Source organism: Asterias amurensis, chromosome 4, assembly GCF_032118995.1.
Source record: "Asterias amurensis chromosome 4, ASM3211899v1".
Taxonomy (NCBI): domain Eukaryota; kingdom Metazoa; phylum Echinodermata; class Asteroidea; order Forcipulatida; family Asteriidae; genus Asterias; species Asterias amurensis.
Window position 1 is genome coordinate 16,972,349 of NC_092651.1, and position 25,127 is coordinate 16,997,475.

The 25,127-nt window shown below is 39.1% G+C and overlaps 1 protein-coding gene and 1 non-coding gene across 2 annotated transcripts in view; one reads left to right on the forward strand and one right to left on the reverse strand.

Moving 5' to 3' along the window:
* LOC139935946 (uncharacterized) overlaps positions 1-25,127 on the reverse strand; it is a 119,012-nt gene that overhangs the window by 63,865 nt on the left and 30,020 nt on the right. The window lies entirely within an intron of this gene.
* On the forward strand, positions 6,512-6,593 carry Trnas-gcu (transfer RNA serine (anticodon GCU)). The gene has a single exon. It is a non-coding gene; the product is annotated as a tRNA-Ser (tRNA).

The window sequence follows — 25,127 nt, forward strand, 5'->3', positions numbered from 1 at the left end:
TCAGGAAATTGAAAATTTATACTGGAGCATTTCAAGGGCACCAAGGCAATTGCCAGGGGATAAGTTAAGTTTAATTAAAGATAACTTGGTTGCAGTACCAACAATAATTTTAACACAGTGATATGAAGGCAATATCCATGCACTACATCCATGCCCTGCCGTCGATTTCACAAAACTCTTCCTAACTTAAGACTAATCCTATGACTTAGGACGATTCCCAACCCTGCACTGTAGCATGCAGACCTTAAGATTAATCTTAAGTTAGGAAGAGTTACTCGTCCTAACTCGAGATAAGACGAGTCCTAACTCTTTTTGAAATCGACGGCTGGTCTCTATGAGTACGGTACAGATTCAACCGTGACCAACGGTGCACAAGTAAAGCTGAATTCGGAAAGAGACCCCTAAACCACCAACATGTCGCTGCAATTTGTGTTGAAATTAGGTAACCTTGTAATGGCACTAAAGCAGTCATACCATCACCATAAAATGCGACAAATAGGTGTTAATCCCATACTTATATGACCCCCCCCCCCTCCTTTCCTAAAATCCCGCCAAAGACCCCCGGGGGATATCACGGGACCAACAAGAGAGTACCAAAGTTGTACCCGGTTCTAAAGTGACGTCAATTCTAGCTGAACTAGGGTAAATAATCTTACAAAAGGTACTCAAAAACGGCGCCACAATTTACCTGTGTTTAAGGATCCTCCCTCGGTGACCTACATACCTACATGTTTGTTGTTTGTTTATCTTCTCTGTTCTCTACTCCGATCTGGGTATACTCCGAGGTATACCCCCTTTGGTTCTCGCCTGCCACAATTAGCATAATTCATTTTAAAGCAATAAATTGCACTGGAGGTTAACTCGTGCACTTTACATGTTTTTATCTTTTCTGTTATAGCCCTGGGGGAAAAGTGACTAAATTGGCTTTCAAAATGAAATTCGATGTTATGTCCTTGAGCTGTGATTGTTGCAAAGTAAATGAATTACTGATTTGAAATGACGGTGGGAGACGACAACAAACAAAGTTAACTGCAAGTCAGTTTTTGAATTGTTTGTTCGAAAGCAGTTGCCTGTGAACAAGTAGAGAAAAACACACAGTGTGATTTTGTTAGTTTCCAAGGTGTTAGAAACACCTCTATACATTATTGGCCTTAAATTGTTGAGATTTCAGTAGCTACTTATTATTCTGATAAAATACAAGCAAACTGAGTTGCTGTTTGCAGCAGCTCTTAAAACCTCATACCCGGCCTGTAACTTAGAATTTACGAGGGCATTTTGTAAATGAGTATCTTGTAAATGGGAACCTTGTAGCCATGGCTATGGCTACCTTGCAGCCAAAAGGTTACCTCTATGTAGCCACATGGCTACCTGTAAATGGCTACCTTCTAGCCAAAATGTCTACCAAAATGGCTACCTTCTAGCCACACGGCTACCTGTAAATGGCTACCTTCTAGCCACACGGCTACCTGTAAATGGCTACCTTCTAGCCACACGGCTACCTGTAAATGGCTACCTTCTAGCCAAATGTCTACTAAAATGGCTACCCTTCTAGCCACACGGCTACCTGTAAATGGCTACCTTCTAGCCACACGGCTACCGGTAAATGGCTACCTTCTAGCCACACGGCTACCTGTAAATGGCTACCTTCTAGCCAAATGTCTACCAAAATGGCTACCCTTCTAGCCACACGGCTACCTGTAAATGGCTACCTTCTACCTTGTAAATGGCTATAATGATACCTACATGGTATAAAAAAACCTCCATATTGTCTGAGCCTTAAACTTGGGGTTGAATACGATCAAGTTATTTCATAGAGAGGGGAAAAATCAATAGCAGTCAAATTTTTAGCAGTGGATAAAAGCTTTAGTTATTGCAAAGACGGGTCACGAACCCTGCCCATGGGGTGTGAAAATACAACACGTCACGTACACGCATTATAAACAGTTTCTCCAAAGTGAATGCACAAAATGTGATAGCTAAAATGTTTGATTAATGGGAGTCATTTTACGTGTTTAGAAATTAGCTCTTAAATGTGTTTCCGCTCAGTTGGGTCAGAGGTCAAGAGATTAAGTTGCTGGAAATGCCCGCCCAAATTGATGCTTGTCAAAATATAATCAATTCATAACGCTGACAGTTGTAACTGTGTTATTAAACTACTCAAGTTACCATTGAACTGTAAGGCATTCTCGTTAATCCTGGATTCTAGAAATTCAACTTGACATAAATACCAATCGATCTAATTCGTGTGATACATGCAGCCAGAAGCAAACTGCAACAAATTACCATCCCCCAAAAAATAAAATAAATAAATAATAAATAAATAAATAAATAAATAAACAAATAAATATATAAAAAAATACATAAATAAATAAAATAAATAAACAAATAAATTTAAAAAACACTGTGCTGTAGCAAATATGGTTATGTGAGTTGTTTTGAAAAAAAATACAGACCATTCTTTTTATGTAAATGTATAAGTCTGAATAACGCATATAAGAAAGACACACATGTTGACATAAAGAGGTTAAGTGACATGTCCCAAACTTCAAGTCTCAAACAAAATACCGAGACCTTCAGGTAAAGTCTCAAGTCAGTCTCATGTCCCAAGTCACTATAGTCAGGTCTCAAATCGAGGACCAAGTATTTAGCCTCCGTAAAGATCTCAACAAAGTCACTGTGTGGTCGAAGCCAAGGAACCATCATTCCAAATGTGTTCAAACTTTGTACAGATAAAAAGTGTCCCCTTGTAGCCGACTAAGTACACCTTCACTAGAACTTTACACAAAACCAACACAGTGGCCACTGGGGTAGGTTAACATGCTGTATCAATAATTTAATTCTCTTTAATCCCGACAAGCCCAGATACGTATAATCTACTAATGGGGCGAAACTCTCAACATTTCTAGGCAACGCTGTTTTTGGGTCGCTGAATTATCACACCAGGTGGCATGTTCTGATAAAACTGAATCCGTAATCCCACCCCCCAAAAAAACGCGACTTACATTCAAGAGAACGAGGCAATATATCATGATTAAAAGGCTACAAAATTGTAACACTAAAAGGCCAATTATAGACGTGTATATTAATACAAAATTAAAGTACTGTGAGATTATGTCCCTTATAAAATATAAGGCAATTAGATTAGCATGATGAAGAAATCAAAACCATTTAAAGGTTTTGGTAGAGTCAGCCTAATTGTCACTTTCTTAATCCCTAAGCTTAAAACCTCGAGTGCCAATTATTTTGGGGGAAAGACATACCCGTTAAATTGCCTAAAAGAGACCGATTGAACTGTATATTCTGAATGCAACCTTACGGCAAAAACTGCAATCACAGAATAAAAACGCGCCACACACATCTGTCCAATTTGTCTTCATGTTGCCGCCAAATTTAACATCAAGAAAGACATGACGTGTTTGCTCTCGTCCTTGCGTAATGCCAATCAACGAGATTCAATTGGGAAGTAATTCCCCCCCCCCCCCAAAAAAAAAAAAAAAAAAAAAAAGAAGAAAAAAAGGTAAATCGACCAGAAATTTAATTTAGTTAGGTCCCGAAATCCTTCAGATAGATTAGGTGGGAGGAAAAACACCACAAAAGATGACTATAAAAACGGAATGCTCACAAAGAATCGTTGATGTGTTTTGAGATTATAGGAAAGGACATTAATCCTCTTGCGGCTCATGGTTTATGTAAAGGATAACGTTTCTTCCATCCACTTTGAAATCTTTTGAAGTTTGCTGACTCGAGAGATAAAAAGGGGTTGTCACAACTTATTACAACAACATTTAAGCTAAGAATACCAATAATTGGAGATTGACGGTAGAGGATTGTTTAAAAATACCTATCATTCCAAAAACCGCTAAACACTACTGCAGAATAATGAACTAAAAAAACACATAAAGAATGGGAAAAGAGACACTTTATTAGGAATTCTTTCTGTAATCAGTTTAATTATCGGAAGTTTATGGAAACTGTAACTAATAGCCATAGGCAGTTCGTATTTGGACGGAATGCCGTGACGCACACAAAGACAAAATGCAAAGGTTTTGTGGCCTGCTTAACGGCACATGAAGCGATTTTTGATTGGCTAATAATTACATGCAACTGTAAAACATATTGTGCGATAGTCCGGCGTGTATTGAGATTTGTATCATTATTACACAGGACAGTAGGACACGTTTGTGGTTTGATCATCTTAAATTTCACAATGTTTGAACAAATTGCGCAAGGAATATAGAACATGTGCAAAGAACTGATGTCCTTTCACACGAGGCTCATGTTTATAGTTTTACACACATTGAAAACATTTCACGAGGAATGTTGGGTTGTTTTCCGTCGTTTGAAAAGAGCTGTTTACAAACCATGATTACTGAATGAAATAGGTTAGCCTTCTTAACCTATAGACAGCGTTCCTATTGGCCAGCGAAAACGTCTGATGACGTCATGTATTCGGAGGAGCTCATTGAACACGCAAGTATGGTACTAGCGCACGGCACGAACATGTTCACTAGCGACTTAAAATTAGAAAAACGACCTGTGAGAATGCTCGCTAGATCTGTGTAACGGTTTCTTGGATTCCGTCTGCCCAGATTAACATGCATATTGCCATCCTCAGAGCGCATGATCTCACACTATCGTCCGTCGAAGTTGAGGATCAGCAAAAACGGGAGTATTTCGTACTTTTGATCTGTATTTTTGGAACAGTTAAATTCCCAAATATTATTCTAACCTTATACAATCTGGGCAATTGTTATTTATAAACAATTTGAATGAATATCTAGTCGCGACGATTTCTAGGAGCTCTAATTTTGAGTCGCTTAAATAGGGTCTCCCTCAGTTTCTGAGTGGCCTACAGCGTACATGTCAAGATGCATGTACGCACAGTCTCTACGTTCATTGCCTCGTACATTACGTATGTTACATACAATGCAAACGCCGAGTCATTCACATGTACAGAAGCAATACCCCTATACGAATGCGACACGGGCATCAAGAATAACAAAGACGAAGGGTTTCATATATTAACTACTATCTTGTTGTTAACATATGTGTAGATATCTATATCCACAACGTGAAAATAATAGCTAAAACCGTCCCCGCCATAATTAAAACTTGAACTGATTTTATTTTTAAGGATTTCTCTTTTTTTATTTGATTTAGAATAGACAAAAAACTTTCAATTGAAAAGCACCATGACAGTGGCAACTTCGTTGTGCAGAAAGAATTTCCCCCGCCCTCCTCTCTTCAAACTCACCCTTATACCCTCCGTCTACCTATCGCCACCCATAAATAACAAACCAATCCCATTTTCCTGAGCACTAATTACAAGAGGTTGACGGCAGACTAAATTCATCCGACGGGTTGTCTTTGATCACACTTCCTGATTCCGGATGAAGGGAAAGAGCAGAAAACGAAAAGCGAGAGAATGGAATTGCCAGCCGAAGAAGGATCAAGCACTCTTCGAGACAAACACCTCTGCCTCCGCAGTGTTTGACCACCAGGCTGTCACCTGGGCCTCCCCGGCGCCTGTACAAACAACTCGGCTGGCGATAATTATGACTGATGGTGGCTCCTCGGAGACGAGTCGACCCTCACTGCCGAACACGTTGTAATTGATTTTAGGATGTCTGATTTTTGGGGGTTGTTGTCTATATATAATTCTCAAGGCTGGATCTCGCAGATAATGCAATTTTGAAGGAAGAGGATTTGTTGGGGATAGAGAAGAGGGACGGGAATAGCTGGATGGTGACCTTGATCTTGTATATGTACATTATTGATTCACAGAAACGTCGATTGAAACTACACACATTTACTAGTCTTTGTAATTGTCTAAACAACATGCGCTGAAAAGAGGAGACATTTTATTTGGAAAATGTATTTCCCAAATTAGACGTGATTGTAATGCAGTTCGGAGGTAATAATTTGGAAGGGTTTATGACGAGTTCGTAGCCATGGGAGCGCTGACGAGTACAAGGATGAGAACCCAGTGTTATTTCACCTCTGTGATAAGATTGTAGAAAGACAAGACATTATACATGTATTATGCTAAGAACTACATGACAACATTATCTCAACATTATGCTCAAATATACAAAATCTGTGAAATTGTTTGCGCTCAAGCGGTTGTCGAAATGCGAGATAATTAAAGAAAAAACACCCTTGTCACACGAATTTGTGTGCTTTCAGATGCTTAATTTCGAGACCTCAAATCTAAATCTGAGGTATCGAAATCTAATTCGTGGAAGATTACTTCTTTGTCGAAAACAACGTTACATCAGAGGAAGCCGTTTCTCACAATGTTTTATACTATCAACCTCTCCATTGCTTGTTACCAAGTAAGGTTTTAATTATTTTGAGAAATTACCAATACTGTCCACTACCTTCAAGCCTAAACCTACTATCTCTCTCTTTTTTTATTTTTTTATAAAAAAAATTTTTTAATACAAAATATGTTATTGATGACCGGCATAATTTAAGAATCACTGTTCCATTTTTGCCATCTAATATAGAAGACGAGGTGGCCGAGTGGTTAAGGCGATGGACTGCTAATCCATTGTGCTCTGCACGCGTGGGTTCGAATCCCATCCTCGTCGATTTTTTTATTTTATTTTTTAATAGATTTTCTTCTTATTACCAATAAGCATCAGGGAAAACTTTGTTTAGGCGGGAACTGTTCGATTGGCCTGAAAGTAAAATATTATTATTTTTTTTTTCTTGATTGTAACAGGCCCACATTTTACTACCCGGTGTAATACTGTACAACAAGTTTAAGCACAATGCCTGTAGGCCACATTTGCTTGACCGTGTGTCAAGTCTTGCAACAAAGTTTAATCCAAATTAAATTGAACAATTATTTTTTTTGCACTCGACCTGTAAACTTTTAGATTTGTATATCCAATTATTTGCGCAATGCTGTATTAATAGCCTTAAGGTGTCTTAAATATGAACACGTGTTAATCAGAGAGACTGGCTTTTGTTATTGTATACTGACAGAAATAATTAACAGGAGGCTACATTACTTTGTGCTATTAAAGCAGGTTGTCACGAATTGTGCAGTTTTACTCTTTGAGCCAAAAGTGACTCACATCCAGCCATTTATGAAGTGATTATGCACTAATAATAAGCCCACCCCTACTAAATTGGAGATGAAATTAATGTTGATAAAATGGTCGTCTCTACGTGACAAAGTCTTCCAACCAAGCCGTTGCACGTACGTGTAGACAGAGAGTCGACATTCTCAGAGCGCCACCATCTCATTCCAACTTGTCAGTCACCTGCGAGCAAATTTCATTAATCTACAACCCTTGTGATATTCTTTTTAAATTAGAGGTGTGACAAAAATGGATTTTCTTTACTTTGGGCTTCTTCCTAAGGGGGGGGGGGGGGGGGTGTGATTTGGGTTTCATTTATGAAGGTAGTGTGAATTTATGAGAACAAGTTTTTGAACTGATTGGAAAAATTGAAGTCAGGAGAAGGGTAGTTGGATGGGCTGATTAGTAAAAGACTTGGTTTGGTCGGCAGCGGTAGAGCATTTCTTGCCAACTGTGGCGGGCTGAACACAACTATGGCTAAATAGTGGTTGAGCGATAGCCACTACTGATATAGGCAGCCACTATTGGCAATGATCTGTAAAAGTTTCATTAGAAGTTCACAGTGTGACAGGTGGCCACGCATGTGATCACCAAGGCACCTGGGGTGGATTTCACAAAGGTAGTCCTAACTTAGGACTAGTCCTAGGCAATGCTAAGAGATAGGACCAGTCCTAAGTTAGGATGAGTTACTGGTTCTAACTTAGGACCAGTCCTATCTCTTAGCATTGCCTAGGACTAGTCCTAAGTTAGGACTACCTTTGTGAAATCCACCCCTGGCCACCGGTAACATCGCTCCACGACCTTTCTGACCAAATCTCAAAACCGACAATGTATAGGGTTGTTGGTCTGTCCGTCCGTCAGTTCGTTTGATGTTTGCCTTTTATCCTCTCGACATTAATGCATCACATCGAGCCTCTTTTTCCCCATCAGCTCCTCTCGGCATCCTCATACCCCAAAGTCCCAAAGCTCACGACCATGTAAACAAGATTAAAGCTATTTGGCCAAGTTCTTGTAATATTTTATGCTTTGATACCCCCTGAACCGTTTGCATTATTATAGCTTGCTTCCCCAGCATGAAATTTATTTCCAATTTAAAAACCTGCCACGCTGGAAGAGAGGAAATTCACAAGCCGTGAGTGACTCACTCCATCAGGCATACCCGTAGCGAGGTCCCTGAAGACACTAAACTACAGGCTCTTCCTATAACTGTAATATTAACTTTCTGAGTCATATCAGTTAAATGTAGGGTAGGTTTGTATACGCCATCTGGCCGTGTGGTAATCTAACACCTTGCCGAACACTGCTATCTGTCTCACTGCAGCGGCGCGTGTCCACAGAAATACAATTATGCTAATGCAATTTACACAGAAATATACCTTTTAGGCCGATTACATGATTCTTGTATTAAAGAGGGGATATCTAATCCACTTTTCCTCCGGCTTCCAACTGACTATATCTTTAAATGACAATTCTTAGGAGAGTGAGGGAGGGATGTAGCTGTGAATGTTCTTAAGCCGGAGAGCTCAAAGGGTGTCTGGTTACATCTCAAACTGAGTGGATATTTCCTCGTGATAGGAAGACATCTAATGATATCCAATGAGTATCGCCAGAGGCATCCTTCCAATCTGGTCTTTAGTTTCCTCCGAATGTTTGAGGGTTTTGTTTTCCACTCTTTCTCTGCCCACTTTAGTTATTTGTTTGTAGTGAATGTGTTCCTGATTCCATTCGAATTTTGGCAAACAATGTCATGATCTAATATAGAATTTGAATATGAATATGGAAATAATTGCAAAGTACATTGTAAAACACTATTGTTTGCGAGTAGACTGCAAGTCTCGCGCGTATTCAACAAACACGGTGAGACTTGCACGGTCTACTCAACATGGTTGACTATGTGGATATTGTTTCACGTGAGAGAGGAAAACATACGTTCATCTTAGCACTCAGTGGAATTCTTTAAAGACAACCCCTTTAAATAATAATTCTGCAGACTTACGATAGCTGTCTGCCTTTGATGGGCTCGTCCGAGCGAACGGACAGTAAGGGTGCATCGTTGTACGAAATTGTTCCAGTTGATTTGTAATATCAGATGCTACGATAGCATCGTTGTTTGTATAGGCAGGCCAGACGCTAGTCTTGGTGAAAGACGTTGTTACTCACTATCACTCAACTATCGCGATCCCCGCTCCACTTCTCCCGTATGGTTTTACCTTAGAGGTTTTACCAACTCAACAAGAACGTCTTGCACCGAGACTAGCCAGACACGTGCGTGGTGTTTGCAGTTTGAAATTACCACATCTTGTCATAGACTAGCAAGAGTCAACTCATAGCACGGGTCATTAACTATTCTATCGCCCCGCTTCTGTGTACCTTTATCGTTAATATGTCATTATAGTTTATAGCTGGTATCTTAACTCAACGCTGCAGGAATCAATGAGTCATTAATGAGATGGCTTTGTGTGTGAACAAAATTTGTTTAGATTTCTGTTGTTTTTAATTAATGGGAACATTAGTGCCGGAGCTCAAAATGGGATTCATTATAAATAGCAAAGGGTGTCGCGTCGGCTAATTGCTTATTTAAACAAAGCAAGCCAGTGGTGAATTTGCACAGATTAAGCATGAGTCGTCATGAGTAAACTCAAATTATGGTGTTGACCTTCAGTGCAGATCAGCCACCTTTTCCCCCGTCTGGTTCCTTATGAAAATCAGTGTCTGTTTAAAAACAAATTTTCTCGCTCTGTTCTTTTTTTTATAATCATTGTCATTATTAGCAATTGAATTTTAAGTTCACAAATAATCTAAATAACGGAGCAAATTCTGTATAGCGGTTATATATTGGTTTATTTTTTTATTTTTGATGGCATTCAATTTCGTTATGGAGCGTTTTAATTGGTACCATTTTCCTCAGTGCTATAGTAGATAAATAGAACAAAGGGTACGGCTGCTATAAATATAAAAAAAACAGCTAGTACGCTTTTCTCTGGTAGATTAACAAACAGATCTGAATGCAGACGTAGACACAGGTTTGAAATTTGCCATCCCTCTGGAACAATCACTGAAAAATGTAATTAAACCATTTAACCACCTTACTGATGTGTCATGCAATGAAATACTCAATTTGATTATGAACAATAAACGTAAAGCCAATGTTTAATTCAATTATATTATAATTGTACTACAATGCCTTCAAGTCGTAAAACACATATACAAGCAACACAACATCACAAAATAAACCGATCAGAAAATTAATTGCCCTCGGCATTCATGACTAAGGACATTCTTCGAACAACCATTGTCCACGACAAATAATAATACAATGGCGGTTTTTCTAAAGGCTTATTCAACTGATTGTGTTCCAAAGGAACATTCCTGGATGGGAGCTCTCTTTTGTAAATAGGAAAACAAACAAAATGGAAAATGCCGGCACGTGAGTAAAGCATGCCCAGCGTATAATCGTGTTAATTTCTTCCAAAGAGGCAGGGGGATAAGATAGACATAAGACATACAAACATCGCCCGTGGGCTTCTTTCCCCGTCTTAGACCTAGCTTCCTAATCCAGGATTCATTTTTACTATATATATATATATTTCATATAATATTCGTCTGCCATTTAAAGCGTGAACCAAAGGCAATTATGGGCACTTTAGCGGTAAGTACCTGCATCACTTCACGGGTCCGTAACCCGACCACCAAACCAGTGGCTTATTAAGCAAAGGGGCTCAAAAGTGCAGTCTATTCACATTATGACATTAGTTATTCCAATGACTTTGACGAAAACAAGTTAAATGCCATGGAGCTGCTATAAAAAGCACCCTTCCTCAAATGTTTGAAGCTCAGTTTTCTAGCTCAATTAATATTAGTACTAGGCCTGTAAATTCATACTAGAATAAATGATAAACAACATCCTCAACACGTAATGAGAATCGGGAGTTATATGGCACTCAGATTTACCATTTGCATTGAATCTCAATACCTATACACTTCCATTGACCCGGTCAAATAGACTCGCCCTACATACAAGTTAAACCCTGTATCTATACTGAGTACTGATATACGTTATGTTGATAGAGATTTGGGGATATAGCGTTGCAATCGACCTGTCATCTGAACCGGGTTCAAACCTTGGCTATATTGACATAGTTTGGCACAGAGATTTGTTAAGTCTTCATCAGGACTGGTGTCTCTTATAATCTACGGGGTGTTATGTGTGAGAACGTGTCTACCAGTTGACACATGGTGACACAAGTACAAAGGATACTGGTGGTTTGAAAGACTGAGGACGTGTTCTTTCTAGGTTTGATTTGTGTAACAACCTCAAAGTACGCATCAGAAATTCTAACTCTTTGCCCTTTGTTCAAACAATCTCTCAAAACTCACTTGTATCAGATGTAATTTGTTGTATTCATAGTTCCATTGGTTTTGCTCTTTTCAGCGCTTTGATCTTGATGTAAAGGCCCTTTATAAATATTTAGTTGTATGTATGTATGTGTATGTATGCATGTATGCACAAACCGATGAGGACAATTCTAAAAAAAGAACCGTAGACAACACAAAGAGAAGTCCTCCATGACAGACATTTGTGTGGATGCATGTGTGCTATTTGTTTTGTCGACCCCATTAATCGAGGTATTCTCTTTGATCTCTTAATGTTTGGACTTTGTAAAACAAAATGAGCAATGTCCCCTCTTTTTGGGTTACTTTTATGCTTTGTCGAAACGCCCGAATCCCTTTTTGGTCAAAATTTGCGATTTCAGCGGGACACTACCGAGTGTGGGTGTGCGTGGGGGGCTTTACCCCAAACGTAATGAGCTTTTCTCCATATTATTTCTTCAAGCAAATCTGAGCATTTTCTGAGCATTAACCAGTAATAAGCAATACCAGACTTGGCTTAACGGTTTAACGACTATAGGAAACCCTTCCATTTGATCTTACCATAATTAAAACATCTTGTTAGATGTAATAACTGTGGTTCCCACTCTCCTTCGTCCATACAAGATCAATAAAATGGCTTAATACAGATACCGAAATGCATTACTCCCAAATCCAATTAACCTCATCCATACACTTAGCCAAGTTTTACTACCTCGCCCTTGGGCGATACTCAAAGACGGGAAATAAAACAGAGATTCTCCGTATTGTAATTTTAGATTTCAAACTGTAAGTAATCCTCTATAAAAACGCTCACAATGTGGCCAGAAATCTGAGAAATTAAGAGACTGATCTAGAAGAGTCTCAACAACATAGCGAGAAGGCGCCGTTTCAGGGCCTTCGCGTCCCCGGAGTAGCCCCCTGATATTTGTGTATTTTCACCGGGAGGCCCTCGTTACTTCTGCCTCAGCTGGCTGATTTGACGGAACAAGGCAATGCAAAATGTGTTTGACTTTTCCATGAAGCAGCCAGGCGACAATCCCTTTTCCTCCTCCTTTCATGGGTAATTTTTTATAAAGCTGTTCAAAGGGGCTGAAGGTAAGGGGGTCCTTGAACTCTAGCCGACCCTTCAACTGAAGTTAAACCCCCCTTCGTTGGAAGCCGTTTTTGCGCTCGAGTTTACAATGACCATGGGGTCTGCTGGTTCAATATGAAAACACCCTGCGGGTATTTTTTTATTTCTTTGCAAAATAGGAATGTTATGAGTTTTCTGATATGAATGACTGTAGCCAAAATGCAGCTCATTTTCTGGTTAATATTTCATTGTACATTATTACAGTAAAAGGTTGCAACTGCCATTTTTAGTAACCGATAAATATTTTGTATACCAATACTTCCCTTGAGTGTTTTACCCATTTGTGGTGAGGGAAAATGCAGTCTGACCACTTTCTTACATTCTAATATGCTGAGTATAACCAAATTCTAAACCACAAATTAGCAACAAAAAACCTGCATTTGATCTATACAAGTTTAAATCCCTAATGACACATTTTTCATTGTAAGTATTGTTCCCAGACGTTTTACAAACCGACGAACTACAGTTTGTAATAGCTTTTATGCAGAACGAAATCGAAATAAATTTACCCAGTCAGTTTCTCTAACTTTCTAGGATTTTGTTTTACAGAATGTGAATGAATAAAACAACTTATGCATGCGATTCCCTCGCGATTTGAACGCTTCGCGCACATTTTAAACCCTGGGTAGGAACACGAGCTACTCCGAGACTTGCATGGTCCACACAAAGAATTAGGCACGATTCAATAAATAGCAGAATACAGAAAAAGCTCAGCGTAAAAAATATATTAATTTTGAAGATACTACAACGACTGTATATCAAACCAAAACATATTGATTTGTAGTGAAAGTCCACTAATGTTTTCAAAATGCCTGTACTGCACCATAGAGACTCTGGTCCACATTGGCTAATTGCACAAGTCTCAATACACGCATGCAGGCTTCAGGAACGAGACAGAGGAAGGCTCAGCGTTAAAAAAAAAGGTAGTAATTTGAAGAAATGACCTGCGATTACTGCACATCAGACCAAAACATATTGAAACGTAGTGACCATACGGCTATATCTAATTCGTATATAGGTTTTCAAATGCTTACACTGCACTTTACATAGACTCTTTGTATCCATACTGGCTAATGGCGGAAACCTAAATCTCAAGGTTTTATGATATCCGGCACCTTGAAGGCCTGAACAATTAATATTTGTACATATTGGACGGTGGGTGGGTTTTCAATTGATCCTGTCCATGCTCAAACTGACATGTTAAAAAGCTGGGTTTGGTTAAACCATGAAATTTCCTTCCTCCGTGGTTATCAGTGTTCCGCTACATTGGTTGCTCCAACCATGCTCCAACGGTGAATAAACTGCATGTTCGCTCATGGGGGAAGTTTGGTTTCCTCCAAAAAGATATTCACCTTGTTTCTCTCGCATGCCATTGACCAAATCCGAGGTTAAATCCGCCAATTGGTGGCTGCAGCTACGGCTATGACACCGTTTCTAAGGGTGTTGTAGGGGTTACTATTCTTCAACGAATGATGACGCAGCGGTCGAGCCGTATACCAAGCCATTATTGAAAGTGGCTTAAAACCGGTGAGCAGCCTCAGCCAGAACCAAGGGGAAAATAGTCGGGTTCCTAAATTTTGCGAACCGTTGTTCTTTACTGGTTGAACACAGGGAGCACGACAAGGATGCTAAAGGGCACGATAAAGATTAGGGTCTTTACAAAAACACGTCCATCCTTGCACTTTTATAGGGGGTGCTACCCCTATAAACGACTGTACTCGTTCCACACGTAGGCCTACGCGATAAAGGACTAACCTATTCTAAGCCGATTCCCACAACCAGCCCCCGGGCAAGGGGTGCCCTTCGGCCCCATTGATACCTCCCGAAATATAAACCGGACAATGCAGTGAGGAGGCTGTAACTATGCCGTAACCTGCCCCGTCCGAAGGGTGACATTCCGGGTGCCATTATGTGGCGTCGACAAGGCGCTTTCAGCGGGTCACCGGTCCAAATCATGACGAAAACCTCCTCGCAATACAAAAGGCTCGTACTTCAGAAGTTGATAAATTGTTTCCTGACATGAAGGATACGTCAGCCAGGAAATTGGACGTGTAAAATAAATTGCCTTGTTTTTGTTTTAGACAGTAATTGTTCGACATACCTGGTCACAAATGCAAACACAGGCTCGAAACAACTGCACGACTATTTCCACTAACGTCATACTACGTATACATATGCTTTAAAGGAATGTTACAACGGTAAATAAATAAATAAAAATATAAATATAAACTTATAAATAAACAGGACTCCTAACCTCAGAAGAAGTTAAGGTGTAAAACAGCATAGTTTCATTCTTGCGTTGGGGTTGGTTCCACAGGTCCTTAAAACAGTTAAAGGGACACGTTGCCTTGGTTTAAAACGCTTTTCAAAGAACAACTCGACCGATCCAAGGTACGTTCCCTCAACTTCCGTCATCAGTTCGCAAACAATATTGAAAATACGAGTTATATTTCTTGATTTGTGCACAATATGGTTAAAGGGCCTTTTGTAATAAAAAATAAGGGGCCCTCGGTTCATCCTGTATAATATTTTATGAACCAGTAGTGAATGATATACTGAAAGATATGTATAATTAATGTTCGTTTATTTTGGCATATTATGCATAGTTATATGTAGACTTGAAGAACAATCAGAGCAAAGACAGGTGGATCCATGCAGATAGTATATTTGATCATATTAAGTGAGTGGATTTTGTGGTCACAGGACTCAGGAAAGTACTGACTATTTAATGCATTACACACCAGTTTTGGTATAATAGTACTAGTATGCCTACCTTGAATGTATAAACTAAAAGAGCCATTTTTATATTACCAATGTAAATGTGACTATCAAATTGAAAGTCACATTGAAATTTCCAATGGTATATGGTACCACATGAACAGACTTGCATAAAGTTTATCAATAAAAACTCATAAAATGAGATAGACTTGTGGTCAAGTCTGTCGCTGTGATTAGATAACTAGTCACTCACTTAAAGGCAGTGGACGCTATTGGTAATTACTCAAAATAATTATTAGCAAAAAACCTTCCTTGGTGACGAGTAATAGGGAGAGGTTGATGGTATAAAACAATGTGAGAAACGGCACCCTCTGAAGTGCTATAGTTTTCGAGAAAGAGTTAATTTTCCACGAGTTTGATTTCGAGACCTCAGATTTAGAACTTGAGGTCCCGAAATCAAGCATCTGAAAGCACACAACTTGGTGTGACAATGGTGTTTTTTTTCTTTCATTCTTATCTCGCAAGTTCGATGACGGAATGAGCTCAAATTTTCACAGGTCGTTATTTTCTGCATATCTTGCGATACACCAACTGTGGAGGCTAGTCTTTGACAATTACCAAATAGTGTCCACGGCCTTTAAGGTGGATAACTACAACTTTTATAGTGATAAATGTAGACGTAATATTCAACCAGCCAGTGAAATATTTAAGATTTGCCATTTTAAATAGTGAAAACCAAGCTTAACAAAATAGTTGAAACCCAAATTGGTCCTTGCTCTATGCCCCGGTTCATTGCAGGGACTTATCGAAGAATGAACTTTTTAGAAACAGTTCAATTTGTGGTTATATTCAGTGACCGACTGTCCTTTTTAGTGTTCGTCCTAACGCCCAACACAAACAGTAAACCCTGCTGTGATTCCTATAAACCCCTACCACAGCTTTAATCAGGGGTTTTCCACCGAACAATTCATTTTGCTGGAATTCCCAGCAGTTTAATAATACCAAGTGACTTCATACGCAGATGAAACTTGGCGTGCATAATGCATCGACCAAATTTGTAACTAACTGAACACAATGAGTAAAAATACAAAAACAATATTGTCTTTACAAAAAGCCTGCCTGATTAGATCAGATACAAGGTCATATTTTCTTAAAAGCACTGGACACTATTGATGATTACTCAAATGAGTTACTCGCATAATAACGTTCGTAACGAGCAATGGCGAGGGCTATTGATAGTAGGACAATTCATGTGACAAAAAATAATTCAGTTGACTAATATAATATGTTCCTTGTTGCGATATGTGAATAGATTATAACATCATTGATTTGAAAGAGGAAGGAAATAAAACGTCTATTTTGATTATTGATTGTAAATTGGAGCAAAAACAGGTTTCCGAAACTAGAAAATGATTAGTTAAAAGAAATTTTTTCCGGTTTTGTATCCTATCAGGACTGTAAGGTTCGGTTTTGATTTGTTTTGTGTATCTTGCATTAACTAATAATGGAATTTGTTTGACGGTCCTTTCATGGGTTTCATGATGATGATAATCTGTTATCTAAAAATCTTTAATTGTATGGTGTTTTTTAATATCCTGTTTGTGCGATTGTTCAATTGAAATGAAAATGATTGTCATATGGAAAAGTGGGCATGATGAGGTAATAATCTTCATTGGGACTATGTGGGGCTCTTTTTATATGGTATTTTGAGGAAACACAGTTTTTAATATAATGTTGGAAGACATGGGGTCGACGGATGTAATCTGTTTGGGTACGAGCTTGATCTGTAACACTGAAGGCATGTCCTTTACATGCTCACATTGATATCTCAATTTATAAAACTGAACCCCTGGCTCTCCTGTTCTGGGGTAGCATGATCTAAAGAAATCAGTTCATACGTGCACCCAAAGTTTTATCCAAACAAACTGGAAATTTATAAACTGGGTGTCCAAATTTTACATTTACATATAAACGACAGATAAAACAGGGTGTCAATATTTTTCTTTTACATGTAAATGGCAGAAAGAGTCAAAATATTTTTAAAAGGGTGTCCAAAAGATACCCAAACAACACCCCTCTGGCTAATAAGTATGCACCTACCTATATCCTCAGTGGGTTACGCTAGGTGATAAACATGCCAAAAGACTACACAATCAAATTCTGTGGCCAGTATATGGTTTTGCACGCACGAATAAAAGTTGCTCATTCTTTGTATCACAAAAAAAACAAATCAAAATCACAAGGCTTTGTTGGCCATATTTCTTTAATTGAGAGCAAATTCGTGTCTTTCAATTTAAAGCAGAAATCAATGGATGACAGACGGTGATCTCTTGAAAATATCCTGATTAGTTGCACGCCTGAAGATGGGAAGCGGTGATGTGATCGTGTTGTTTTTCTGTTTCTTCAATTCGTTTCCTTGGGATAAACACCAAGTGTCACCTAAACAGGTTTAAGTAGGCGTCGTGTAGGCGTGTACTTGTTGATAACGTGCTCAAAATATAGTCACTAGGTTAAAGGCACTGGACAACCAGTATTCCCACTTCGTGTATCCAAACATATGCTTTAATAACCAATCTAAGAAAAATTGAAGTTGCAAACGAATAATGTAAGAAAAACATCATTGTTACACAAACGTGTGTGCTTTCCGATGCCTATTATACATAAGGGTTCAGAGTGAGAAATACCTCTTTCTCACAAAATATGTTACTTCATAATAGGGAGCCGTTTCTAACAATGTTTTATACTTATCAACAGTTCTAGATTGCTCCTCAAGTAAGTTTTTATGCTAACATTTATTTTGAGAAATTACCAAAGGTGTCCAGTGCCTTTAACATAGACGTCCGTGTGGGTGTATATACTACTTGTTGATAACATGCTCAAATAGCCAATATTTCGGTTAATGTCTCATCAAATCGACCGGCATTGTTACCTCCCTCTGACGTCATTGTCTTGACATTTCGAGTGTATGTTTGCGTCACCATGGAAACAGAGTGATGAATTTTTTCCAATCATGTTATGGATGTATTGGAGCGAAATCGTTACTAAGGCGCAAAAACATGAAGGGGAGCTTTCGTAGGTGAATCGCAGCCGATAGGCCTCGGGCATCAAAGGTAATGCGAAGGAATTATCAACACAAATGGCCATAGGCCTACTCGTGGGAACAAGACATTTTGTTGTTATATGGGAGTCGGGCACCAGACTGGATTGAGCAAAATACAGTCGACTCTCGTTATGAAATGATCGCATGGGACCGACCAAATCACATAATTCAGGATGTCGTTATAAAAGGACGGCAAACAGCAAAGCAAAGAAACATTAAAGCAGAAATTAAGAATCGGGGCCTCGAAATAGCAAGCAGCGGTGCTGTGGTCGGGGAAGGGATGGGTACCTGAACTGGGCAGGGTAGAGTAAAATAGGGTACCTTTCAACACGGAACAAATTTTAGTGTTTTTATTTTTTTACATTTGATTCTGCTTTAGGTCTACCACTAAACAAAATTATCTGCGTTAACTTTGGTTTAAAAGGTGTCCAAGAACTATAGTAAGGCAGAATTTGCAGCAAGTCATTATATGTTTTAAGTCCAAGTCAAGTCGCAAGTCAGTGCTGAAAAATAAGTCATGGGTCAAAACAAAAGTGACTCGAGTCCAAGTCGCCTGACTCGAGTCCAAGTCGCCTGACTCGAGTCCAAGTCGCCTGACTCGAGTCCAAGTCGCCTGACTCGAGTCCAAGTCGCCTGACTCGAGTCCAAGTCGCCTGACTCGAGTCCAAGTCGCCTGACTCGAGTCCAAGTCGCCTGACTCGAGTCCAAGTCGCCTGACTCGAGTCCAAGTCGCCTGACTCGAGTCCAAGTCGCCTGACTCGAGTCCAAGATGCCTGACTCGAGTCCAAGTCGCCTGACTCGAATCGACAACTCCATAGGTTACCACACAATGATGTGAAAACACTCCTTGCAATTGTTGTATCGGAAGTTGTTATAGTCCCTTTTCTAAAAGGTATGAGTGTGTTATGATTGAGCACAATGCGAAGAATTACCCATGTGATAACAGACAGGTGGGTGAGAATGTGATGAATGTTTATTACGAATGTGAACAAGTGTTTATTATTCTTCAAGACTCTTCGAACCTTGATCTTGCGAATCTTGACGAAATAACATCACGTAGGCGAGATAATAGGCTCCAACATTTTCGTGGTTGCCCAACAATTTTGTTGTCTCTCCGAACTTTCTATCCCCAAAAAAGCAAACAAAACAAAAGAAATGACTCAGGGTTATACTATTGGACTCTAAAATTACCCGTATAGGCCTTTCGGTTTTGAAAATATTAATCACTATAACATAAAACGCATTGCAAATTATCGACACTGTTAAAAAAGACACATCCGTCGTCTGGCAACATCATTTTGTGTTCTGGGGACTCTTAAGAATGCAATTATAATGGTTGCCATAAACTACCATGCAATTCCAACGGGATTATATTGGCCCCCACTAATTGTGTAAATATCAAACGGGCAGACAGAGGGGAAATCAAGGGGTAATGAGAGGCCACCGCACCCCCCTCTCCCGGACAAATCCCGGAGAATGTGTCCATAGTTTTTAGAGAGGTCCCTTTTGTGGTGGAGAGAATTCAGAGTTCGGGACTTGACCCCGGCAATGCAAACAACCTATTCATGAGCTGGTGTCTGTTAAGTGTGTGAATAATGTCAACCAGCCCAACGCAGGGGACCAAAACAGTAATCTATCTTAAAACTATGTCAATATTTCTATGTGATGACAACTTGTGCATGAAAACACAGTGCATAGTACACGCTCTACATAAAACAACTTGTCCATTTTTGTTTTTTCTCTTCAACAAGTGTCAGATAAGAATGCATATTTTTACTAAATATTAACAGAGTTTAACTGCACTTCATGGCTGTGTAAAACCACAATTCTGATATAGTTTTTGCTTATACAACCAGTTGGTTGCAAGCCCGGAATTTCATATTAATGAGAGAGGGCAGGGCCATCAATTCATTAAGAATTCATTTTTACATATTGGGCAGTCCTATTGGACAATCTAAATGATTTGTCTAAGGAAAGCTTTTGAAGGAGCACCAAGGCCAAGACCAGAGCAACAGAATCCATGCCCTCCTTGGCCTCTATGTGCAATTCAAGACATGCAAGTTGTATATTATAAGAACATGAAGTGAAAACGGTAATTCATTCAAGCGCCGTGATCAACCTCTGCATTACTTTCGTTGGGAGTGTTCGAATTTCATATCAAAATATTCAAAAGGCGCAATCTTTTCAGAAGTCCTCAACGTCTGGAGGTGGGAACTATCAGGATTTCGATAAGGCGCACAACAGTTTTGGAAGCTATTTTGACCCCATGCCCTATAGTCTTATAGGTGTCTTTTGGACACCTTGTTTTGAAAGTTATGGGACAAAATCTGGACCCCCTTATTACTAAATCACGTCTCAAACCGTAGTCTTGCATTCATGCAATCACTGAAAGAGCTCTGTTCAGATTTCATTATGTTGACGCAATTGAGCGTACTGACCCCAATACGTTCCGGAAGACGAGACAAAAGCTGACTGTGCTGATGAATAAAATCAGTGCTAGGCTCCCGAATACGGAAGCGTATGTGCCACCACTTGAGTATAAAAACGCACCTTTATATCATGCTGTACGTACACGATAAGTTAGGACAAATCGTGTACGTACACGATATAACTTATCGTGCACGTACACGATAACTTATCGAGTACGTACACGATTAGAGAGAATTTTTTTATTAATGTGTATAGAATTTCAACACATTTCAAGCATAAGCTTTTGTACCAAGTTTTTCATATTCTTGTGTGTGTTTAATTTGATCATGGTGTGAAAATGATCAGCATGTTTATCCTTTAAACATGTTTAAAAGTGGGTACAACATTTGTGTTTATAAACTCTTAACAGATTTGTTACAGTGTACCCGAATGCAGAAAATCTCTACAAAAGAACAAAGGAAATTGTGGTTGTTGTTTGTTGTTTATTGATTCAATAAGAAGGCATTCCAATCATTTATGTTAGGTTGGTGGTTCACTATTCCACTGCTATTATGGAAAACAACATCTAAGACTATACGAGACTATACATCGACTCGAATTACAGGCTGCATGGCGTTCGTGACGCAGTAAAGGTGTCTTGTATTCTTGAATTGCTTCATAGTTCCATATACCGTGTGATACCATTTAAAGTGAGATGTCGGCTGATAGTCTTGATTCAAATCACCATGTTCGGTTGTGTAAAATATCATGATGGTTTGCAACGCGATACCAACTTTCAACCCTCTAATTACATGACTGCATGCCAAAACGGCTTGTTTAAGAGACTGTTTCCAACAAAATAACAATCAATTCACACCGACCTCTTCTAGACTGTGATCTTACACGTCACAAAACCCTGACATCAAATAAAGATTATTCGGCAACAAAATAATTACAGTTTCACTTTTATAATCTCATTTACCAAGTTGAAGCTTTACGCGTGACTGTGTGCACATGCTATGACATCACGTGCGAACCCATGTCTTTCTACACTACATTGATCGCACGCGAACTGCACATCTTTTTACTGAACACTAACTTGAATAATCCAGACTAAACGATCGTTATGAGTAGTTTGCACACGTTACTATAGTCACCCGGCTCTTCTTGCGTGCGAGGCAGCCTCATTGTGTTCAATCTTCCATCAAGGACCTGTCCTTTCGGTCTGTATATTTAGAATTTTCCCCCAGTAGGCTCCATCTCCCACCGGTGCTTATTGACTTGCATAATGCATGATGCATACCATTAACGAACCCTTTTCGTCCGAGAAACAAGCCATCGGCACGAGATAAGACTAATAATTGCATTTTTTACCTGCACTTACTCCCAGGTTTTGGGTATGATGTAATATAATAGTAGCTCTTTTGTCTGCTGTATTTGGGAAGAGACTCATGTGATCTCAAAATCCTAGTGAACCAACGGATCCTCTCTCTGTGTGTCATCACGATGCACCATAGCAACTGCAAACGCGTTATGGCATGTCTACAATACAAATATTAATGACCTTATGTTTCAGTGAATTGCAGTTCACCTTGAAGGCAATACAGATGCAGTATATAACAGTATAACAGCGCAGTTATGGCTTCAAAATTGTTATTTAAATGCACTACATGGACATTATTGGTAATTACTCAAACTAATTATTAGCATAAAAACTCAATTGGTAACGAGCAATGGAGAGCTGTTGTGAGAAACAGTAGTTTTTGAGATAGAGGTCATTACTCACTAAAACTATTTAAATTGAATTCGAGACCTCAGCTAAGGTCTCGAATTCAAGCATCTGGAAGCACACAACTTTCTGGTGGTTTTTTTCCATTATTCTCTCGCAACTTCAATGACCAATTGAGTTCCAATTTTCACAGTCTTGTTATTTTATGCATATGTTGAGATACACCAAATGAATAGACTGGTCTTTGACAATTACCCAAAAAGGTGTCCAGGGGTTGATTTCACAAAGGTAGTCCTAACTTAGGACTAGTCCTAGGCAATGCTAGGAGATAGGACCAGTCCTAAGTAAGGATGAGTTACTGGTCCTAACTTATTACCAGTCCTATCTCTTAGCATTGCCTAGGACTAGTCCGAAGTTACGACTACTTTTGTGAAATCCACCCCAGTGCCTTTAATGATACTTTCTGGTACACCATGAAACAGTATCTCTTAATATGGAGGAAAGTACATAGACCTCTCCTACTGAGACCAGACGGTGGGTTTTGCCTCATCGTCTCGGCTGATAAGACGTCCTAGTTTTAGTTATCTTTCCTTGGCTTCGATATCTCATAAGACATGTACAGTGTGAATGTAGTTACAATGCCAACACCATTTTGTCGGGCGTGCTCAGTTCATTTAACCGTATTTTGTTTCAAGCATCAATTTACAATAATGCAACAGAATATGTCACTATGGAAGATGGCGTACCATTTGGCGTTGGTATAGTAACATGTAAAAATATGACCATATGTTAATATATTTATAATCCTTGTTTAAGCGCCATAAGGTTGTGGAAATGCTGTCTGTCCATTGTGTTTTGTCGCAGTTCTGTTCAAGAGTTTGTCTGAATCATGTACGCTTTAGGTTTCAAGAAACAATCAAATTAACATGAATACTTCACTGAAAATGGTGCACGCGTTGTCGTACGATCGTTTCATGTTCTACAAAAGTGTTTAAGCGTGAAACGTTTTGGAACAAATGCTTACACAAAGCATTAAGACAAATGGAAAGCATTTTAAACGCATGTGATATCATTTCAGATGGAATTATTTCTCAACATAATTGGTTGCATCCCAACTCGACTTCCGGGTTGAAATTGTTCGACATCGATAACATCGGTTCCTTTATTAATTTTTAAACAATGTGTTTTTTTAACCCATGAGCGTTTGAGAAGATATAAGGTTCGACATCATCAGTCTATTCCTACGGATTGAAATAGTAAACGAAAGGATTACACCACGGGCGACCTCCTTCAAATTTAACGCAGTGGTTATTTGAACATTATGCATGCCTTATAATTAATAACCAATTTGTATAACAAGTTACATAGGGGCACGTTTGATAACCCAACATTCCAAGTAGTCAACGCAGTAATTCATCATTAGGACTATGAGGTCATTAGTGCAATTTGTATTGGTTTGATAAATGTTTTGCTAATTTTTTTTTAGCTCCTCTCTGGTAAAATAGGGTTTATTTATCAAGAGTGTTCTTCAGAGTATTTGATTGGCAAAAAGAAACATTCATTTCTAAGTAAAACATTATTTGGTAATTTATATGTTTTCAAATGTTTAACTTATTATGCATATTTTCATGTAATGACCTATTGATCCTTCACGAAGAATATGAACACGCAACTAATGACCTTGTCTTTGAGCCGACCAATTATCCCACAACTTGGTTATTTCATTAGCTAATGAAATGGTACTGTAATTATATTTTAACAAGGGTATTTAATTAGCGGTCGTTTATAAAAACAGGAACTGCGGACATGTTCAAGGTGCCTCGTGTTTACATTACGTTAATTCAATAAGGCTGTTGCATAAACAAACAAGCGACTGATCTTTAGTGCACTGCGGCAAAACTGCATAGAAGTTGAATTCCTTATTTGAAAGGGCAAGGGCACCAAGGCATTTTCTCCTTGGTAACAAAAGGCACCCGATGAGGAAATCATAAATTTCTACTGGAGCATTTCAGGGCACCCAGGCAATGACTATGGGGGCATGGAGGCAACCGCCTTCGTTGCCTCCGTGAAGTATCAGGCCCGAACCCTTATGTTAATAATTTATGATATTGAAATATTAACAAAAAAGCAAAACCATTTTGAGCAAACAGATTAGGCAGCTATACTGAAGGAAATCAATGAAATCTCCTTGACAAATTGCTCTGTTTCTGACGCCTTTCTTGAAGATGAAACACACACAAAAGGAACAACTGAAGAAGATGGAATACTATGTTCTCACCGTGGGTTTTCAGGTTGCAATCTCCTATTCTTTGTTGTCAGTCGGAAGACGTGAAACCATGAAGACGCGAAATATCCTAACAAGGCGCAGCTCAATGCGTTAATGAACGCCTAACAACCACCGAAGGAGAATCACAGCATAAATACATGTCCGAAGTCCAGACGGTTAAGATCCAATCTGATTCTCAAATATCCCAGCAAGGTATCATCGGCTTGGAGGGCTTTGTTGTGTCTGCTGATGATACCGAGGTGTAGTATACGTGATCACATCTCAGATCTCAGCCCCTGCATTTTGTTCTT